The sequence below is a fragment of the Ranitomeya imitator genome, chromosome 1, assembly GCF_032444005.1.
Source record: "Ranitomeya imitator isolate aRanImi1 chromosome 1, aRanImi1.pri, whole genome shotgun sequence".
In the NCBI taxonomy this organism is placed as follows: Eukaryota; Metazoa; Chordata; class Amphibia; order Anura; family Dendrobatidae; genus Ranitomeya; species Ranitomeya imitator.
In genome coordinates, this window is record NC_091282.1 from 184,513,117 (window position 1) to 184,519,359 (window position 6,243).

The following is a 6,243-nucleotide window of genomic DNA, read 5'->3' on the forward strand; positions in this document are numbered from 1 at the left end:
CTTGTCGGAACTCGTTTTTACAATGTAAGCCTGCGGAGCCTCGTTCTGCTACACATTAAGACTTTAAAGGAATCTGTCACCAGGTTTGTCCCATATGAGGTAAGGCCAGGAACTTTAAGCCCTCATATACAACATTCTAACATGCTGCATACTGTATATGCCCCCAATCCAGCCCCAAGACAAGAAAAAGACCTTATATTAAACTCACCTAAAATGCGATCCAGTCCCATTGGCGTCGTTGGTCTTGATCCGGCACCTCCTCTCTTCTTGTGATCGCCGTCTTCCTCTCTTCTTGCTTCGTGTGGATGAAGCATCCTATGTAATCCACAGTGTCTAGCATTGCGTTCCTGCGCAGGCGTACTTCTCTCTGCCAGCAAAGTAGTGTAGTGCATATGCGCAGGAAAAGGCTAAAGAGCACCGGTGAATGCGCACTAAAGTACATTACTCTGCGCATGCCAGGGCAAATAGAAGTATGCCTGAGCAGGAGCGCAAGGCTGGACACTAGGTGGATGACATAGGACACATCATCCACATGAAGCAGGGAAGGAGGACGGCGATCGCAAGAAAAGTAGAGGCGCCGGATCAAGACCAGCGATGACCATTGGACCGGACAGCCCCAAAGCTGAGTATAAGAAGAGGTCTTTTTCTTGTCTTGAAGGCCGCAGTGGGTGCTTATATATAGCATACTAGACTGCAGTATATCAAGGAATACAGGTACTGGCCTTACCTGGTATGGGACAAACCTGGTGACAGGTTCTCTTTAAGGGTCTTCTGCGGTGAGTATATTAATGCACCTACCTTACATATACATTGATACAGGTTTAGCAAATAAAAACTTTTATGGGAGTGTTTTTTTTAAAAACGCATTGGTCCATTTTGTTTCTATTATCTGGCAGAGGAGAATGGTGTCATTTTTGCCTATACTTCTGCACTAATATTACTCAGAGGTATGCAGTTATATGAAGCTGGTGCCTGCAGTTGACTCCTTGACTTTTATGGGAGAGTATTGTGGGCAGTTAAAATTAAAAGTAAACTATGTTTTCCATAAAAACTATTCATTAATAAATTATTCCCTAAGAGGGGTATTCCCATCCACGGGACCATGAATGTCTGGTGGATGCCAATCTCCTGACCTCCATTCCGTCTGTTGAGGCAGCAGTCAGCACATTTGCTTCCATGGTAATATGTGCACTCTCCACCAGAATGAAGCACAAATGGGTTATCCATTTCGCGGCCAACCCCTTCTGAATCCCTATATTCCCCCCCAGTAAAATAATAACACCTATACTCACCTCTGGTGCCGGCGCCATTCAAGCGGTGTTGGCAGTGGCTGTCGCGGGGCTCATGTGACATGGTCACTGCGGCTGCTCTCTCACTTCCTTTTCAGATGTCTGGTTTGTCCAAAGTAGGGGCAGTAGAGTGAAGCCATCACTGATTGGCCCCAGGCTTCACGCTCATTTCAATGTTGCGCAAGCTCCGGGAGAGCCAGTGCTGACACCGCTGGAATGGCGCAAGAACCAGAGATGAGGATAGGTGTTCTTATTTTACTGGAGGGAAACATGTGGCTTGAGAAGTGGTTGTCCGAGCAGTGGACCACCCCAATACAGCTTCACTTCATGAGACAGGCATCGGGACCACCGTTCTTGACATTAGTTTGACTCCCACATCTGTCAGACATTTAACTGTATCTCTAAATGAATGATGCTGTAAGTCTGCTATCCTTAGGCTGCAATTACACGTGTGTGTGTCATGGCCATTGACGCACAGACTGACCACAAGTCTACCGTCCTGAACCCAACAGCCTCATAGGTTAATAGGTTATATATGAGGCTGTCCAATTGGGTCAGAAGACCAGTGGGTGAGTGACGATCTTCACTTGGACCGTTGCACACAAATTTGACCACATATAGAAGAAAAATAAGTGACGACTTTCCATTGAAAGGGAAGAAATCTACATGAAAATCCACAACAGACCTAGACATGTTGCGAATGAGATCTTATCTACACGGCTGGTACTCTAATCCGATTTTAACCCACGATATCTGTAGCATTTCCATCCTAAATGTTGTGCCAACAATGTCCCCAATATTTGACAGTCATTTTATAAGTTGAATCTATCTTTATGGGCACTTGAAATAACAGGTATTAATTCCGTTTCAAGGCGCGAGTGTCTGATGCAGCCAAGCCATTGTTCCTGTGTGTGACTTAGGAGTCTAGTGTGAAATTACCGCGGGGATTCCAGTAATGACTTGTGTGTGTACACACCAGTGTAGTGCAGCTAATGACACATACCGCTTTCATTCTGCACTGTTGACCTAATCCTGAAGAATGACAAGCTAGGTTGTGATATTCTCCCCTATTCTTCTTTGTGATCATAAAATAAACATTGCATCAATCTGGCTGAAGACTGCGAGCAGCTATTGTCTCTGAAGGAACCAGCACCTGATGCAGGCGGAGCTGGACCACATTCTGCACCAATGGGAAGCTAAATGGGAGATTTTACAACGTGCAGAGGTGCTTACCTGTCTAAACGGGCCACAATACAATTGCACTACCAGGGTGCAGCGGACCCAAGTAAAATGGCAACTGCACAGGTGCAATACCAAATGAAACAGCCAGCCTTCAATCAGGGATTGGCCGTGTGGTACACCAATGCAAATTTTTTTTTCTTGAAAATTGGAGGATTTTTTCCTCTTTTTGTGGTTTTCATGTTAGAGATTTTACAACGTCTAATAAAGTGTTAAACAGAAAGAAAATCCAATGTTTATTCATCCGAACACAATAATGTAATACAAATAGATCTCAGTCATCTTACCACGCTAACAACCTGGCAGCAGTGTGGAGGCTGCATTATGGCCATTACCACAAGGAGAACAATCTGCAGAAAGAAAAGGAACACGTGTCAATTGTGGGAATTATTCCATCATCCAACCTGCAAGGATAAATGCATGGATCATTCAGCGACAGAGCGTGAATACAGAAGTAGACTTCTATGACTTGCATTCCTATGATCAGTGGGGGGGATCTGTCTCTCGCCCCCCACCACAGGCGGCATGTCCCTGTAGAGCCGCTCTATTAATAGCCCTGTTCACAACTTTGAAGTGAATCCAGTGATTCACAGGCTGAATCAGCCGAAAATCACTATTCAGTCTCCCCACGATGCCCATCCTACATCACCCCCAGACATTGCCTATGAGCTGTCAACGGCAGAACAATAAGCCGATCCTCCTTCACGTTATTTTGGGAAATGTCAGGCTGCATAACGTCTATGTGCCAATGATACGGATCTGAACCGTCAAGGAATATCACCAGCATTTAGCCGGCCCTACTGGGCATTCTGATGGCAGACACCAAATGTGCATGGTTTGTGCCAAGCAAAGCCGTTACTTAGCAAACTTTCATTAAACGGAATCCATGAAGCACAAGGAACAAAGCCTGCTTTATTGTCTGGGGCGAAAGTTGTGCTCCATTTATAACCATGCTACATGTATGAATATAGTGCATGTATATTATATATATACTCAGCTCAATCATAATGAAATGTAACATTACTATCTAATCCTGAATGATCCTGGCAGACATTCTGATCCTATATAATGTAGGTATATGCCATGGATAGATGTATGCTCTGTATAGATGTATGGTCTGTATAGATGTATGGTCTGTATAGATGTATGGTCTGTATAGACATATGCTCTGTGTAGATATATGCTCTGTGTAGATATATGCTCTGTGTAGGTATATGCCATGGATAGATGTATGCTCTGTATAGATATATAGGCTATGTATAGATGTATGCTCTGTATAGTTGTATATGCTCTGTATAGATATATAGGCTATATATAGATGTATATGCTCTGTATAGATGTATATGCTCTGTATATATAGGCTGTGTATAGATGTATGCTCTGTATAGATGTATGCTCAGTATAGACATATGCTCTGTATAGATATATAGGCTATGTATAGATGTATGCTCTGTATAGTTGTATATGCTCTGTATAGATATATAGGCTATGTATAGATGTATATGCTCTGTATAGATGTATATGCTCTGTATAGATATATAGGCTATGTATAGATATATAGGCTATGTATAGATGTATATGCTCTGTATATATAGGCTGTGTATAGATGTATGCTCTGTATAGATGTATGCTCAGTATAGACATATGCTCTGTATAGATATATAGGCTATGTATAGATGTATGCTCTGTATAGTTGTATATGCTATGTATAGATATATAGGCTATGTATAGATGTATATGCTCTGTATAGATGTATATGCTCTGTATAGATATATAGGCTATGTATAGATATATAGGCTATGTATAGATGTATATGCTCTGTATATATAGGCTGTGTATAGATGTATGCTCTGTATAGATGTATGCTCAGTATAGACATATGCTCTGTATAGATGTATATGCTCTATATAGATGTATAAGCTATGTATAGATGTATACTCTGTATACATGTATATGCGCTGTACAGATATATGCTCTGTATAGATATATGCTATGTATGATGTATATGCTATGTATAGATGTATGCTCTGCATAGATAAATGTTCTATAGATGTATATGCTCTGCATAAATGTATATGCTCTGTATAGATGTACATGCTCTGTGCAGATATATGCCATGTATAGATTTATGCTCTGTATACATGGATATGCTCTGTATGATGTATATACTATGTATAGATAAATGCTCTGTATAGATGTATGCTGTGTAGATGTATGATCTGTGTAGATATATGCTATGTATAGCTGTATGCCATGTGTACACATATGCACTCTATAGATATATGCGCTGTATGGATATAGGCTCTTTCTCTCTCTATAGATGCTCTGTTACTGTATAGCTATATGCTCTGTATAGATATGATCTGTAAAGATATATGCACTGTTAGTTTTACTGTATAGCAATATGCTGTGTATAGCTGTATGCTCTGTATAGATATATGCCGTTACTGTATAGCTATATGCTCTGTATTTATATATATATATATTCTCTGTGTATCGCTATATGCTCTTTCTATATATGCTGTGTGAAGCTATAGTCTCTGTTCCTGTATCTATATAACTATATATATATATGCTGTGTGCAGCTATCTGCCGGCAGCAGGGCGCAGCCGGTGCCCCCAGGACCCGCAGCAGTGGGGGCACAGCACCACACAGTGCACTTCTCCCATCTCCCCGCCGGTGACGTCATCCTGCTATTCTGCAACTAGTAGCAGCCGGTAAAGCCATTTTCCCTGCTGCCGCCGCCGGCACCGCGCTGCCGTGTAGAGGCAGGACCGGCACGGGACAGCGGGATACTCACAGGCAGACGGCTCCGCTCAGCCCTCACTTGTCCATAGTTAGCAGAGAGGTGGCCGCTCCGGGGGCATACTGCTGCCGCTGTACGGAGAAGTGCAGGGACTTCGAGGAAGAGGCACAGAAAGGACCCGGAGGAGCCCTCCTCGCCTCAGAGCCTGTGATTGTCCCTGGCCGGCTTCCCAGCGCCCCGGCTTGTGCTGCTGCTGCAGAGCCAGACTGCTTAGTCTGCAATAATGTGCACTCAGAGTCCCCCAGTGTCTGCAGCCAATGGTGCTCAGTGGCGCCGCCTGCAGGCCGGCCTTTCCCGGGGCGCAGCCCCTCCTCCAGCGTGCAGCAGCCCCCTCCACTCTCCGAGCTCAGTCCTCGCATGATCCCCGTGCTGCAGACAGGGAGCGTCCTCCAGTCGGTACATACAGTGATTGGCGCCCGGGAGCGTCAGTTATCGGTACAGGAGGCTGCCGCACGCTCCCGGAGAAGACATTGGTCAGGAGCCAGCCATGAACCCTCGCCAGGCTGCTGCACAGACGTGGCTGACTGCCAGGCGAGGGAGGGGGCATACTGTAATCAGAAACCTGCAGCAGAGGTCGTGTGAGGCGACGGGGACGTGCGCTGCTGCCGCCTGCCCTTTTTTGTGCATGTCTGTGGTGAGGAGGACATGGTGCTCAAAGAGACTGCTGTCAGCACCAAAGCCCAGTCTCCTGCATCCAGTCATGGAGGACAGAGCAGTCAGTGACCAGATCCCTGTCTCCTGCATCCAGTCATGGAGGACAGAGCAGTCAGTGACCAGATCCCTGTCTCCTGCATCCAGTCACGGAGGACAGAGCAGTCAGTGACCAGATCCCTTTCTCCTGCATCCAGTCATGAAGGACAGTGCAGTCAGTGACCAGATCCCTGTCTCCTGCATCCAGTCATGGAGGAC

At 44.9% G+C, this 6,243-nt stretch overlaps 1 long non-coding RNA gene across 1 annotated transcript in view; it reads right to left on the reverse strand.

Moving 5' to 3' along the window:
* The window catches only part of LOC138665337 (uncharacterized), a 46,997-nt gene extending 40,954 nt beyond the window's left edge, over positions 1–6,043 (reverse strand). The window contains exons 1-2 of the long non-coding RNA XR_011318450.1: positions 5,329–6,043; positions 2,816–2,878 (exon numbers count right to left, since the gene is read on the reverse strand). This is a non-coding gene — a long non-coding RNA (uncharacterized lncRNA). The remainder of the gene's footprint in view (positions 1–2,815; positions 2,879–5,328) is intronic.
* Positions 6,044–6,243: the final 200 nt, after the last annotated feature.